Source organism: Astyanax mexicanus, chromosome 17 (genome assembly GCF_023375975.1).
Source record: "Astyanax mexicanus isolate ESR-SI-001 chromosome 17, AstMex3_surface, whole genome shotgun sequence".
Classification (NCBI taxonomy): Eukaryota; Metazoa; Chordata; class Actinopteri; order Characiformes; family Acestrorhamphidae; genus Astyanax; species Astyanax mexicanus.
The window spans coordinates 11618956-11635708 of NC_064424.1; the positions used below are offsets into that span (position 1 = coordinate 11618956).

Here is a 16753-nt window from a genome sequence, read left to right on the forward strand (position 1 = left end):
TAGCAAGCTACCTATTGAAAGAGCAACCAACCCACCAAAGACTTCAACAATATCTGCTACTTTCTTCCACGCTTGCACACATGCATCTTACTGTATTAATAATAATAATAATAATAATAATAGAATATCCATAAAAGGATCAGCAATTTTTATGAGCCTCTTTTCTGTGTTCAGAACTGAGCTATTGAGAATAGAAATGCAGTTTGGTAGGAACCAAAAGGCAGCAGAAGGAGACTTTGGACAGCCATGTCTAAGTTTGGTTGGGCAAATTGGTTTAGAATGTTGCTTGTGGCTAAATTTTGGCTACAAATCGTGACTGGTCACTTGTCGCTCTGTCGCCTGCTAGTGTGAAAACAGGGTAATAACATAATTAACATAGATTCAATCAGTACTACATGGAAAGCAATGCAAACTTTTTGTTTTTACTAAATTATGCTGAAATATACTTCTGTGTTGAGTCTAATTCGTGCCTATGGCATAGCCTGTGCGAGTGGCCTACACTGCTGTTTGCATTTATACTTGTGCATTCGTGTGTTTACATCATTCTGCAGACACCATATGTGGCTATATGTAGGTTGAATGCAGAAGCATCAATTGGCCTCATAGTAGTTAGAATAGTAGTGAAACAAAGGCAAGGATCATTTGTGATTCCGTAAGACTTTTGCAGCAATTTCCAGTTACATTTCAGTTTCAGTGTTTAACCAAAATGCTAATATCTGAGAGAAACTTTACAAAAACAGCTCTGGAAAAAATTAAGAGACCACTTCAGTTTCTGAATCCGTTTCTCTGATTTTGCTATTTATTTAGGTATATGTTTGAGTAAAATAAATATTGATATTTTATTTTATAAACTACTGACGAAATTTCTCCCAAATTCCACATAAAAATATTGTCATTTAAATCATTTATTTGCAGAAAATGAGAAAAGATGCAGAGCTTTCAGAAATCAAATAATGCAACAAAAAAAAAGTTCATATAAAATGTTTCAAATATCTGGTGGAATAACCCTGGTTTTTAATCACAGTTTTATGCATATTGGCATGTTTACCTCCACCAGTCTTACACACTGCTTTTGGATAACTTTATGCCTTTACTTCTGGTGCAACAATTCAAGCAGTTCAGCTTTGGGTTTGATGGCTTGTGATCATCCGTCTTCCTCTTGATTGTATTTTAGAGGTTTTCAATTTGGTATAAATCAAAGAAACTCATCATTTTTCATTTTTCAAACTCATAATTCTTTTTTTTTTTTCACTAGCTCTCATCCTTCTCCAGTAAAATATCTCTAATTGTTCAAAATACTACCAATGGAAAGCCAATGGAAAATTTCTGATTATTATAATCTGTAACTCTCTAGGTAAAACTACTCCAGCTTGAACAGGACTTAAGTGACTACTAGGCCTATCTAGGCCTGTGAACTTGTGATCTGTTTGTTAGCATGCGGAAGGCAGAAACAGGTCCTACATCAGCTCTCTTTACAGAAAGAGACGCTTAGGTACGTGTGGAGTTTGGAGTGCGTATGTTTACACCTGCCTTCATTTCCTTCGCGTTAAATAGAGAGTGGGCTTTTATTACTTTTGAAGAACATCCAAAGCCTATCCAAAGGGGGCGGGGCAAGGGGGGAGGGAGGGTGGTTGCAGCAGAGGGTTTGGAAGGCCTGACTTTAGTGGCTATTAGTGTTAATAATAGGCTAATGGCTTGCGATGGATGCAGAATAAAGAGAATATATATATATATATACACACATACAGTACAGTCAAGTCCACTCCACTCCACTCAGCTTAGCCTTCCATCCCCAACCATTCATACTGTTTGTGTGGCTGAGAAAGAGAGATAGAGAGAGAGATATAGAGAGATATATAGAGAGAGAAAAGAACAGCCACACAGATTCTCAGGACTCCACCCACTACCCCCTTTCCAAAATCCTCAATATTCCACCTCAGCCCCCCCCCCACCCCCCCCCCACCCACTCTGTCATACGTCTATAGAGAGAAAGAGAGAGAGAGAGAGAGAGAGAGAGAGAGAGACAGGAAGACCCTCGAAGATTGATGGATGTGCCAGCCTTCCCTTTTATTCCTTGTGTAACACGTATACACACACACACATATATATAATACATATATACACACACACACAGGGAACTGGTGGGTGGAGAAGGATCCTATAACATACACTTCAACACAAACACACACAAACACAAGACAAATAGCTGTGAAACTTCCGAGGGGTCATACAAATGCCAAAATATGCAAACTTTCTATGTTGCTCCTGTTTGATGACATTCATTTTTTGTTTCTGAACGAACAATAGTGCATTGTGTGGAAAACTGTGATGCCTGTCGTGTGTTTGAGTTGAGTTCCCCTTCTTTCCAATCAGCGAGACCACCAAACAGTGCAAACTAGCATTTTAGATGATCTCAATTTCTTAAGAGTATTATTAATATTATTACTATTATTATTCTAGGAAATCATGTAAAACATTATTTTTTCATATGCAATTATGATACCAAGCCATGGCTCCGCCTCCATCTTGAAGCTGTCACTGTTAAACGTTCACAGAAGGCCGTCACTCTTGGTCCAAACCAACTTTACAAAGCAGCTGCACAAAAAGCTAAATTCTGCTAAGCGAAAGAAAGAGAGAGAAAAAGAGAGAGAGAGAGAGAGAGAGAGAGAGAGAGAGAGAGGACTCCTCTACCACTCTGGACATTCTCTCACTGTCCACGGCGTTATTTTTCCATACATATATCCCGTACATGGACATAGGCAGTCCTTTCAGTTATCAACTTCTACAATTAGTCATTGTGGGCTCAAACTAGTCTGTAAGCGCCAACATTTAGGAAGGAAAAATACGACTTCGATTAGTAAGTGGTTAATAAGGTGAAGGAACATATGATCATTGGCATAGATAAGCTATAACACTAGACCCAGGTGGTAATAGAGGAATACCATCATGATTTCCACAAACAGGACGGCATGTGTACTTCCATTAGGAGAGGAAAAAAAAAAACGATTTAAAGGCAGGTCCTAAACCGATCCTATCGCAGTATTGTGTGACGGCACAACCGAACCGATCTATTGTTTTTGTTTCTATTGTTTTTTATTTCTCCTCGCACTTTGAAGGCCAGAATCGATCTGTTCCCTGCCCTGGCGTTTTGGATCTTATTTGTATGTTTGAGAAATGCAAAACCAGACAGTGCTTCTCTAGTTAGTTTAAATGTGATATCCCTATCCCCTTCCACTTCTCCAAATCCCACCCCCCCTCCCCCCACTAGACTCTGACCGTTTCTGTTACAACCGTTCTTCCTCTTTGCGTTTCCTCCTCGCTTGAGAAGTTTGAACACCTCTCCTCTGCATGTCCTTGTGGTCAAGGTTAAATGGGTGCATGGTAAAAGCAGCAGATGAATTTTCTCCCCCCCCCCACCTCCGAGTCGGTGAAAGTGTATTTCATTTAATATTCAGCAATAAAAAAAAGAATCTTTTTCCCCCCATGTCCATTCTTGGAATATGCTAGAAAAAAAAAAAAGAAATACATGCCAGATTGTCATAGATTGTAAAATAAAAATTGAAAACAATGAACCCACGTCTTCACATGGAAAAATAAATCCTTCTTCGTATCATTTGAACTTTATACGTGCGTATCTGCGCTACCCTGCTGTGTGTGTTTTCTTCATGCTATGGTGATATCAGATTTTTTACAGCCGGTTCGAGTTTTGGGTTTTTACAGCACGTGGGTCACAGCAGTGATGTGGAATCACCCACCCAATGGCAGAACCTTCAAAAAGTCACTCATTTCCAATGATGTAAGTGAGTTGGTAGTGATTTGCATAGCTCCTGTGGTTTACCTATGAAACCACAGCAGGAGAACCTTCAACACCATCAACGCTAGTCTGCACTGACCAGCCTGCGCTGACTGCTGTCATCCATCTGAGAGGTGGGTAGCGAAGCTCACTGGTGGAATAAGACTACAGAATACAGAATACTGATTTATTGACTTACTGATTGCTTGGTGTCCACTGATATTATTACTAAGCACTGACATGGAATCTGGTGTGAAATAGCCGTCTGTTTTTTAATGCTGTTTTTATTTTTTAATATAAAGCTATTGCGTAATAATCACAATATAGCAAAGCAACAAATCAAACTGTGTTTAAAAAAAAAATTTGCACAAGTTAGAATGTTATACGTGAACTCCTCCCCTTGTACGCATTACGCATTTGACTTGCAGCGCTGTGTGTAGCTACTTATAGACCAACAAAGCGAAGCCTTCTGAAGTGAGGAGAAAAATATGACATCAGGTGAGCCAACTATAGCTCTATCTGGACGGGATTAGTTTTTCAGAGGAATGTCTGTGAAAAATATTTCACACTTTTACTCAGTGATAAAACTCTTGCATCCCGACTGCAATAATAAAAACAGGAGGACCAGTGAGTTTTTTTAGCTTTCTGGGTCACATGACATAGTAGAGCCTCCATTTCCAATTGCTGTTGTGTTTTTAGGTGGATCTCCGTGAAAAATGAATGCCCAAAGTGTAATTACAATGCATGGCAGTGGACAAATAGCTCTTTTATTAAACGCGAGGTGACGATCAGACATGTCAGTCTGGACAGGACTAAAATTACTGGAGGATCACAGAGTTCAGCGAAAAACAGTTGGTAATTCAGCCTGTAATTTTCTCAGAGGACGTCTGAGAAAAACATATACATGGTTGTTCCAGATGTAAAAAAAAAATAAATATCTTCTTCGGATAAAGCTTGAGGTCCAATGCAAACGAAAGTCAAAGGTATGAAGCTACTCCCAATTTTTTTTAAAAGCTCATTTTTAATGCTATACTTACTAAAAAAAATGTCTGGTTTAAATCTGGCTCTGGCTCATAATGACAGTTTATGAGGTGGGTTGGGCTTGGGCAGAACGAGCTCAGGGCGTGACGTGCTGCATTTTTTGGGCCCAAGCTAAGCTCTATAATTAATACAATTAATACTTTTGTTAAATAACCCACAATAGTTCTCCCCCAGTATTCAGAAATACAGGACTTTTAGATGATGCTCCAAAAATTCTTACAATGCTAGTAATAGGGGCATAGTGTTGCCCATGCTTAGAAATCAGTATTTATTTTTAACAACATTAACCAGTTCAAAACTGCAAATGCATGATTTTTTTGTTTGCTGTTGCTGAAAATATCTAAATTAATTTTGCAATCTATTCTACTCTATCCTACCTATTCATTCACTCTTGACAGCCAACTTATCATGATTTAATTTAAATAAGGCAGCGACTGGAGAACTACCTCAAACTATCATGTGTATATACAGTCTTTTTGAAAAATGAAGTTTAAAGCTACTTTGAGCTAAAAATAATGATTTCTCCGCATGGGCAACTCTATGCCACTATCGCTAGAATAGCCTGTTGGGAGACTCGGTTAAAGTTGCCTTATTTAAGAATGCAGGTTGCAGTTCATTAAAGTTCATACTCGTTATCATGTTTCACTACAACCCAAGTCCATTTCACCCTGGATTTCTCCTTTAAAGGGTTTACTTTCAACTGTAACTTCTGTTCACATGAAGACTGCAGAGACAAACAGACTGCGGTGGAGACAAACACATGGAGGGGGTGAAGGGGGACTTCAGGAAAAGGTCAGGAAGTGTGTATGAGGGAGGGTATTCTCCTCCAGCTGCACACATCTGAGCTGCTGTGTCAAAAAAGCAATCCTTTCTGTCTTAGGAGACATTTCCAAGACATTCATCTGGCTCCTATCATCGGCAACACTCTGCTTTCCCCTCGATGACCCTGATCAGCTATCTGTTTTTATGTGTTTTCCTTCTTTTCTGGTCAATGCTGACATGCCTAAACATGAAACATGTGGTTCTGCATGTTCTCACTTAGCTGCCGAAACGAGAGAGAGAGAGAGAGAGAGAGAGAAATTGAAGAAGCTGGTCTACAGTGGCTTACATCCATGTAACCACAGTCAGTCACATTTTAGTGATCTGCTTGATTTAAAGTCTATTAATCAAAATTCTTGTCATCTTCAATGACATTCCTGTGGTTCAGCCCTACACTTAACTTTATATATACAACAACCCTAGGTTAAACAATGGCCAGTGTGCTCTTGGCAAGGCAACGTGAATTATTAGAGATTTAGCCAGGTCTGATGGATGAATGAGCATCCAAATCTAGGCAGAGTTGTCCAAGAATTTAATATTAATAAATGTTTTATAAATGAGGCCCATTGTCTTTACTGAAGCCACAAAGATCCATACTTCTTCTTTGGAGTGCACAATGCACTGTATGTAGAATAAAAAATACCATAATAGTAATCTAGATTTTGTGGAAGTAATGTAAATTAAAGTAAAATGCTAAAAAGTCATTGCAAAATCAATGATGAATAATTTTTCAAAGTCAAAACATAATTTATTTTGATTCAACCTTTTATTATCCTGTTGATTCAACCATGAACAAATGTTAAAATGCTGAATGGGTGGTTATACTTTTTGCTGTCCAATGAATTATGACTGTAAAGAAGAAGGCAAGAATTTTATCTTTAAATGGAATTCATGTAAGTAAAATAAGCATTTTTAAGTACTTTAGAGTACTTTTACTGCTCTGTTCATCCATAATTAATTACACAATTTATTGCAGCTATAACCCTGTTAAATTAACTATTTTATTAACTATTAACTATTAATGATTCTGTACTGAAGTACATTGCTAACTGTGGCTCCGCTATTAGCAGCGTTACGATATGGGTGGCCAAAACCCTTTCAAAACATATTCAGTGCTATGTAGAACTTAATTTCACCAAGTTTTCTCTGATTCTGTTATGGACATGTAATAAATGTTGGTGCTGGCTGACCAAAATTACTCCAAAAGGTCATGGACCACTCATCCAGGAGATCCCACAAGAACCCAGAACAACATTTAAAGAACTTACTTACAGGTCTTGCTTACCTAAACTTACCTTACCTATTTACCTAAACCTCTGTCTTTTCATTTATTTTTAGGACTCATGCCTGCTCTGGTTTGTGACGCAACTAAGAACAAACTGTCCTCAAAAACATTAACATCAACCAACTGATCATAATCATCAGAGCGTGGCTCCACGTCAGTGCACCGCACTGCTTTTTGTTTTGCTCCATCTAGAACATTAACGTTGCTTTCGCATCAGATCAAAACACGTACATGCCCCGATTTGCTCTCGGCCTCAATAATACCTGTTTTCATGCTTGACGGAAACTGATTGATGGGAGATGTTGTTCCCACCTAGATGGATGATGTGAACATCTCCCTCCCTCGACCACAGATAGGATTGCTGACTACAATTCCTTGGGAATTTTGCACGATATATATTCTTCAGTACCTCTCAATCTGCCAGCCAGTGTTCTGATGAAATCCATGCTCACCTACACAACAAGTCTGAGAGTATAATGTATTGATTACATTCTGGGTAACAATGTGAATCAGAATGTGAACAATATGCTGTCACGTCCTTCAGCCAGAAGACACATGATCTTTTGCTGTGGAAGAGATGTTGAGTGAAGCCAATAAGCTTTCAAATCTGATACATGGCTGGATCCTGGACATTCCGGATACAAGGCTGTTACAAATCTTTATAAGCCTCTGAGGAAATAATATGCTTATGCTATGTTCTATAGACTTTAAAGTTGTCCAAGTTGGGAAAAGCTGGCACGGACTCCGGTATGCTGTCATCAGTGGGAGGCCACACTAAATCCTGGATATACAGCAACCGTGTCAGCCTTTTATTAAATGCAGTTCTGAGTACGGATCCGGTAGGAACAAAGTGGTGCAATTCTGCCCACGGTTTGAGGCATCAACAAGGGTTAACGAGGGTTATAGAGAACTGTACAATGATGTACATGCTGTATATGCTCCATATAGACAAATACAGTCCATTGGTGTATTGTAATTCATAAACACAGGTGAGTAAAGAAGACATTTGCCACTGTGAATCCTTTGAGTTAGACCTCTTTATGCTTCTTATTTAACCCAATTTCTATAACAAAAACTTAGAAACAAAATATAAAACAATGCAAAATTATTTGTTATGGTGCACAAGAGAGGAACAGAACCCAATTGTGGTCTTATGGTACTATTGAACCATACCTTTTTTCAGGAAGGCTCTTTATGACAAGTCAAAATTCATAAAGAAACATTTACAACTAATTTTTTTAATGATATGTTTGGGCTGACATGGTCAAGAACTCAACAACAGTACTCAAACAACTTTCCTAAAATATATGACTGATCATTTAATTCTAAGATACATTATTATATTAATTAACTGACACACAAGCATTTATCAGTTGTAATTTTGTAACTGGAAATGGTACCAAAAGTAAGTTAATTGTAGTAGTTTCACTTATTATAGTTTTTAATTAGCTATATATAAAGATACCTACTCAGGTTAGTGCTTAACAAAATGTTCAGCAAACCAACTTATAAGACCCATTTATGTCCAACATTAACCACATATTGACCATTTCTCACTTATGGGAGAAATGTATTTTCTTTGCTATTGCAAGTACCATGTTTTCGGGCTATTTTTTCCCAAAAATTGTCAGTGCCTCTTATAATCTGGTGCCCCTCAAGTATAAATTCTACCAGTCAAGTTATAAAGAGCCGCTAAAGTGCAGAGTTACACAGGAGTTTCAGTTTAGTTCTCCAGCACCGAGCCTAAAGCAGTGATAGCATTAGCCACTAACCGCAGGGCTAGCTCTTTCGCCACTCCGAGGTGAGTATATCGGACTGTAGTCTCCGTGCTAAAACAAGCAACATGGGACAAACCGCTAGCTGATAGTGTCCTGGCTTACTGGAACACTCAGGGTTCCTCAGTGTAGCACTGTAGGGCAGCATTTACTAGTGCTAAACACTGCTAGCCATGGCTAGCACTGCTGCTAACTGCACTGTTGACAATATTTGAACTCTAAGTTTACTGTAAAAAAAAACAGAAGCCCTTTACTCACCCAAATAAACAGTTATCAAAAGAGAAATCTGTGTACTTAATATTCAGTGAGGCAAGACTATCTGAATTAGAAGGAAAATATGGTGACACCCCTGTTACTTACTATTGTCGTTTAAAATGCATTTTAACCCAGTATCCCTTATGTAAAAAATACCTTATAGTCCGTGCCTTTAAAAATTAAGAAATATCCAGTGTGTCCAGAGAACTGATTTTTTCCCAAAAGGGGGATTTGATGGAATGGTCATTCGTGCACATTCTCTAAAATAGTATGAACAATAGGTGGTACCATTGGATAGCCAACAGTTCAACCTTAACACTACCACTGCTGTATGGAAACAAAGAAAAAGAATATCTGAAAAATAAACACATGGAGAAACTATTTTATACCATTTACAGCCATTTATATTTTGTATATAAATGTTTTAAATATATACATTTATTTTTTGTACTAAATAACCTTCATTATCACCACCATCTCCATATTATCTCCATATGTGTTGCTGTCAAAAAATATTAAACTCTTGCCAATATAAAGGATCTGTTAAAGTATGTAGGCAGTGGCAGTTACCAATGTTTGAAAAAGTCAATAAATGAGCCTTTAATCTTTATCTTTATGTGAGAATCCATTTTCACCACCACAGTTCCATGTTCATGGTCTGTAATGTTGTCCTCATAAAAACTACTGAAACGTCTTTAGCACTTTAACACTTCTGGAAGAACCTTTTTTAAATGTTTAAACTAAATACAAGAAACAGGAACAAGCTGAATATCTAAATAATAGTTCTACCTGCTTTAGGAATTGCTCAAGATTTATTATTTAGTTCTGAAGTCTGGTCGGTGAGTTTACATAATGTTCTTGGTATTGCTGTATTAGCTATTAAATGTCATATTCAGTAATGCATACTACAGGAGAATTCCATTCAATATCTGTAAGTGGTCCCTTTGCAGTGAAGACAGTTTAGTGGGTTTTAGCCAACATTCCACAGGAAATTCCCCAGCCGAACAAACTGAGGTAGCGGTTATGCCAAAAGTATAACATTAAGTGTCTTCATATGGCAAGATATCTAAAGCTGCAAATGTACAGCTTATAGATTCATCTATCTTAATTATTCATATTCATAATTGTAAGTATTCCATTCCATTGATGATTAATATTATCAAACGTCTTGATGATCCACAGGACTTTGGCTAAATATTCTTTTAACTTATGTGACAAAAGCGGAACTTTTTTGGAAGGTGTGTGTCCTGTTACATCTGGTGTAAAACTAACACATAATTTCACAAAAAGAACACAACATCATACTGAATGTAAAACATGGTGGTGGTAGTGCGAGGTTCTGGAGCTACTTTGCTGCCTGTAAACTGAAACTGAAGGAACCATGAACCATGAATTCTGCTCTCTATAAGAAAATCCTGAAGGAGAATATCTAGCCATCTGTTCTTGACCTCAAGCTCAGACATACTTGGGTTTTGCTGCAGGACAATGACTAATGGCTAAGTGATCTAGCCAAAATCTAATTGAGATGATATGGCATTAAATTAAAAAAGGACGTTCATGCTTAAAAACCCTCAAATGTGTCTGAATTAAAACAATTCTGCAAAGATGAGTGTGCCAAATTCCTCCACAGATATGTGAAAGACTCATTGCCAGTTATTGCAAACACAATCAAGTAATTAGATTTATTAGGGGCAAACCTCTGTTTTTATATTTAATCAGGTTTTCATTGTCTGATACCAACATTTCTTTGTTAACCTAAAAAATGTAAATATGATAAAAAAGCAAAAACTAAAGTAATCTGTGCAATCTAATTTTCCATATCTTTGGATAATTATCTGATCTAGGACCTAAATCTGGATTGTTGTAAAGGAAAACGTATAAGTTATATATAAATAGAAATTAAAGCAATTGTGAGCATAATGTGCATGAGAAATATAATTAGATTCTGGAATTTAGAATCTGAAATTCAGATGTTGACGTTGACGGCAGTAAGCACATGCGTATGTGCAAAATAAAAGACAAGAAATCCAAGAAATTTGATAATTCACATTTATTTTACATGCCCACAAATTGGATAGATATCTGATCTAGGACCACATATGAAATCTGATTTAAAAAAAATTAAATCACAAAATCAGACATGAGTTACTTTAGCCTGGTCTATTTTGTCCCATGTAATAAATAAGTAATAAGCAAGCAAGCAAACAAACAAAAATATAAAAAATATAATAATAACAGCAATATAAACATATGATGAACGATGCTTATGTACTTATGTAGCGCAGCAGAGGGATGTTAAAGGAAAGCTGTGGATTTATAAGGCTTCTGAGCAGTTTATCACTGCATGGGCAATTGTATTCAAACTGTTTCTAATTATCTACACTAATGTACCAGATAAACAGCAATTACACAATTATAATCAAACCCATTCAGACTAACACGGCCATGTGCATTACACACACCCACACACAGATAGCTAGCTGGCAGCCAGGTGAGTCAATATTTCCATGAGTTTGGTGCCATGAAAATGACGAATGACTGCCAACTACATGTCGTGCCTACTCACTTATCTCCCAAAAGTGAAAATGAGTGAAAAGTGACTGGAGGTGTGAGGGAAAGTTACACTAACAGCCACAAGGGCAAAATATATCAGTGGAGAAATGATGAGAGGTGGAGATGACTGCGTGTGTTGAGGGCATATTTTATTTTATTACCAAAACAAAGTTAATTATGGATTTTAAGAACCTACCAGGCAGCCGAAAGGAACAGTCAACTACAGGACAGCAGAATCATAACAGAATAATCTGTCCTGATTACAAATAACACTAATTTATTCTAAAGGAGAAGTTCAACCATCTAGTCTGGGCCAATGTTCTAGATACGCTATATTGCCACCTATATATCTATTAGGTGTGGGTGAAATGGCCCTAAAATGATATCATGATATTCTTGGCAATATGACAATATATTGACTTTATATTTATTTTAAGAATTTACTACTACAACAAAACAAATATAAAAGTTTTAGCTATGTAGTATAAATGAGTTTCATAAATTCAGTAGTACCAAACAAAAACCTAGGTCACGCTTTAAAATACAGCCCGCATTTTAGAGGGTATGTACAGTGTACATACGCTCCCTGTTGTTTCTGAGTACTTACTGAGTAAGTACCGTGTACTTATAGAGTAAGAACAGTAAAAATCATGGGAGGTGTGCATGAATATAAAACCTTGTGGTTTCTGTGTATTAATGAATATATATATATTTTTTTAAATCTCAGCATTCCTGATTGTGTTATTATAAATATATAAATATTCTTGTATTTTTGTCTTGACAGTACCAGTAGGACCCAATAAGTATTGTGTATTTACTGATTCATAGAGAACAGTTACACCACACATTAAGAAAAGTAAGTACAGATTAAAGTACAGACTAAAAGAGTTCAAAGCTTGTGGCTGGGGCTGTACGTTATATTTGTGCCAGTAAAGATTATAAAGATTATAAACATTATCATCAACTGAATATGTGAAAAAAAGTACTCATATCTCACTGGTCTGATTACACTTTAAATGGATGAGATGATTGACTGGCCTCTTTTTCTTAGATTTATGATCTATATATTGGACCCACTCTCATTCAAACAGTCCATTAAATACTTAATGATGTCCAGTATTTGTCACTTATTCTTGTACTCTAAAGAATGCTTTCTTTCTATTGAAATGTCTATTCTTTATACACTGCTCTTTATGAATACTCTTCTAACAGCAGAGGACATTTTTTTTCCTACTGCTTCGTATATCATTGTTCTGTTTGGGACACAGCCTTCATGAATACAACTTCAGTCATGCGTGTTGGAGCTCAAGTAATTAAAGTTAAAATGTTTAATTATAAACTATTATTCCTGGTTCGTTCTGAACATTCAGTGATCATTCCCAAGCTACACCTTATTTAATGTGTCTGCCTCTGTGTCTGGCTCCTCAGTCTTTCAGTTTGCCAGCAGCCCCCAGGAATGTCCTGAATTTGAACACTTCATGCTAAAACCTAAATCAAGTCATCAGAGGTGAGTAGGGCTGGGGTGAGAATCTTCTCTTAGCACTAATAATCAAAAATGAATATCTTCAAATTCCCTGTAATTATGTCATCTTGCGTGTCATTAAGCACAATGATGCGCACCTCATTAATCAGTTGGGAGCAGGTTTGGTTCATTAGTAGGGGTGTGTAGGGGAAGGGGAATGGGGAGACACGATGTCTGTGCCTGAAGCCTCATCGGTTTAGTCTGTCTGTTTCACAGAAAATGTGTCTATTTCACTGTAATAAACTCTGCTAATAAACGTTCAATTTCTACCATTCAGAGAGTACACTCACTGTTTCGTGCAAAGACTGCGTGATGCACTGTGTGCACTATTTTTTTTTTAATTTTGGAAATTATATATTCTATCATTTTTGAATATCAAGCTGGCACTTTAAATGAAAAATAGTTTTATTATGTATTTTGTTATGCTACCTAATTCAATCCTACCTGTTCTATCCTCATACAACTTCAGTCAGTCTATCATGCACTTGGTTGGCTATGCAGGGGGTTAGTTCTCTTCACAAAAATGTGTTAATTATTTTTCCTTACATGCACTTACAAAGACACAATGTATTTGTGTGTTTGTTGCTTTTATTTATATTACACTTTAATGAATGGGTCATTTTGACTCATGTGTATAGACTTAATGTAGTAATTTTTTTTAAACTATAGTAAAAATGAAAATAATTATCAGTGGTAATCAAAAACAAGATATCTGATAGAAAACCTGGAATATTCAATCATAAAATGAATAGATTTTAAAAGATAGAACAAAGAAAAATTCAGCCAGCATGAAATAACCAGGGAAACGAATGCGGATCATTTTTGACCCATGTTGCGCATTAGGTTTATAAATACATTAAATATACTTACCTGATTGATGTCTTTAGGGGGGTTCCTTGGGAAATAGCAGGCATGTTAACTCCTCCTCTGTAGTATCCTTGGATATGCTAAAAGTAGGGAAGGAGGTTTTGGAAACACCTGTGGTAAAAAAAAGAAGGTGTCACTTTAAAATAAGACTACCTTTATAAAGGGTTTATAAATGGTTTACAATTAGTTTATTAATGGTTACTAATTAGGTTGTAAATGCCTTAAAAATCATTAATAATCAGTTATAACACATACGTAGAAAGGGCAACAATGACCTGTTGTTTGTCAAATAGTGAACCCACAGCCATCTATATTGTTGCCCTTTCTATGTATGTGTTATAACTGATTATTAATCATTTTTAAGGCATTAGTAACCATTAATAAACTAATTTATAAACCCTTTATAAAGGTAGTCTTATTTTAAAGCGGTACAGAAAAGCACTAGAATAAATACTTAACATCTAGTGACGTCTTAAAATCTGTATGTAAATGTGGTGTAAATAATGGTAAAATTATTTTATTTTATTTATTTTTTTTGCCCGCCACCACCCCCCTCTTCGGAGGACCAATTTAACTTTATTGTTTATTAGTGTTTATACAAAGTTTTTTGGTACTGTGGGAATTGTGAGAAGAAAACAAAATATATATATAATAGAAAAAAAAGAAAAATAATAATAATAATAGAAACAAAAAAAAATAATAACAATAATAATAACAATATATTTATATATATATAAAAAAAATAAGAAATGGGGGATAGTAGAGAAAAGGGGGGAAAGGAAAAAAAATAATACATAGAAAAAGAGAATTAATAATAATAATAATAATAATAATAATAATAATAATAATTATAATAATAATAATAATAACTGAACAATTTGTAAACCATAAGAGAAAAAGAAGAGTGGAAGAGAAAAAAAACAGATTATAGCAAACAAGATACAAATATTAGGAAACAACAACAAATAGATCTGAATATTTACAGGAAAAGAATGGAGAATATACATCATCATCATATCATCTGCCCCACACAAAAAATAAGGTATGTGATTGAACATGTTGCATGGAATTTAAATAGGATCTTTCAGAGGCTACACAGAATGATAAAATGCATGCCTACCACATTCTCTGACAGCATCATGACATCTAGCTTGTGTTCATGCTGCGCAGCCAACAACAGAGGAGTGTAAAACACTGATTAAAACTTAAAACAGAGCTAAAACTTTCAGCTAGAGGCTATTTTTTCTTCCATTAATTCACACACATATTGTTGCTGGAATTCATACTTTAATGAATTGCTTTTTGCTTTTGTTCTCTCCGGTCTGGTCAGAAGCAGCTCTGTTTCACGAGTCCACGAGAGCCAGGTGTGAGCGCTCGGAGGCTGGACACTTCAAGGCTTTTTGGAAACACTCCTCTCCCACCTGGCACTAGCAAGCCCACTAATTACACCCTCCCCACTCTCTCCTGTGTGCACGCTCATCTTCACACTCCCCGATTGAAAGGCAAGTCCGCTCTCACAGCAGTTACAAATGCCTTGATATATATATGAGCGAGAGATAAAGGGCCCAGACCCTATTAGGCCTTCTAGAATGGTGACGAATGAAGAAAAGATAATTACCCTCCCGTCACTGTGTTCCAGATGTTTTATGATAACATGCAGAAGTGCAGGGACAGCACACATGAAAGGCGCCTTTAAGTATACACTGTCACACCGGGCCCAAGCTGATGATGGCTTAGTAAATACACTACCTATCAAAAGCTTAAAATTACACACCATATTGATCATTATTGCGATCGTATACAGTGATGTATGCTACAGCAGCTTCTGCAGATGTGCAGAAAGGTGCAGAAATATATGCATTAGTCACCAGATGTTTTATTTAATACTGTATACATTGTCCTGCTTTATTATCTTTATTATCATTTTTGTCAAGTTGTCAAGATTGATCATTTATTTAATTTAACATGAAGCAAATAGGAATTGTATCATAACTTTTTAATCAAATTAATAAAGTTTTTTAATATATATTTCTTTTCTATTAAGAAATACTACAATTCCTACAATTGCGGTAATCACAATCTAATGTACGGTAATCTAAATAGCCTTATCTTTTTTTATTCTCCTGGAATTGATCTAATATGTGTTGTGCCTCATTTGGGTGTTTAAAAGTGACTGGTATTAATAGGTATGGTGGTCGTTACAGCAGCCATAATAGGCTGACATGCCAAATATCATTAGAGAAAGGAATTAGTATTGTGTTTTTAATTTTTGGCATATCTAGATTGTATTCAGATTTTTTAGATTTTAAATAGTCTGGACTAGGTGTGGACGATATGGCCCTAAAATAATATCATGATATTTCATTGCATTTTTGCGATTCTCTTGGCGATAGAAAAATATTTACATAAAAAAATATTTCAAGAATATACTACTACAACAAAATGAAAATTTGATTTTATTATTGCATACAATATGATATTGCACACCCCTAACTAACATACAAGATACAAGAAATACAAGAATTTTATCAGTTTTATTTGTAACAGAAGTCAATGATCCAGAATGTCATGATACTAATAAATATCTCCATATATCCAGGACTGAAGTAAAATAAATTATACAGAACATGAATATAGCCGCTAATGCTAATGCTCCAGGTTTATGTAGAAATCTGGGAATCTGGAAATCTAACCTTATAAATGGAAGCGCTTTAATCACCCAAATAATGCAAAGAAAACAAGTTCATATTTATAAAGTTTTAAGAGTTCAGAAATCAATATTTGGTGAAATAACCCTGGTTTTTAATCACAGTTTTCACAGGTTTCTCCTCCACCAGTCTTAC

The 16753-nt window shown here is 36.0% G+C and overlaps 1 protein-coding gene across 3 annotated transcripts in view; it reads left to right on the top strand.

Annotated features, from left to right (window-relative positions):
- rasgrp2 (RAS guanyl releasing protein 2 (calcium and DAG-regulated)) overlaps positions 1 to 16753 on the top strand; it is a 494831-nt gene that overhangs the window by 379909 nt on the left and 98169 nt on the right. The window lies entirely within an intron of this gene.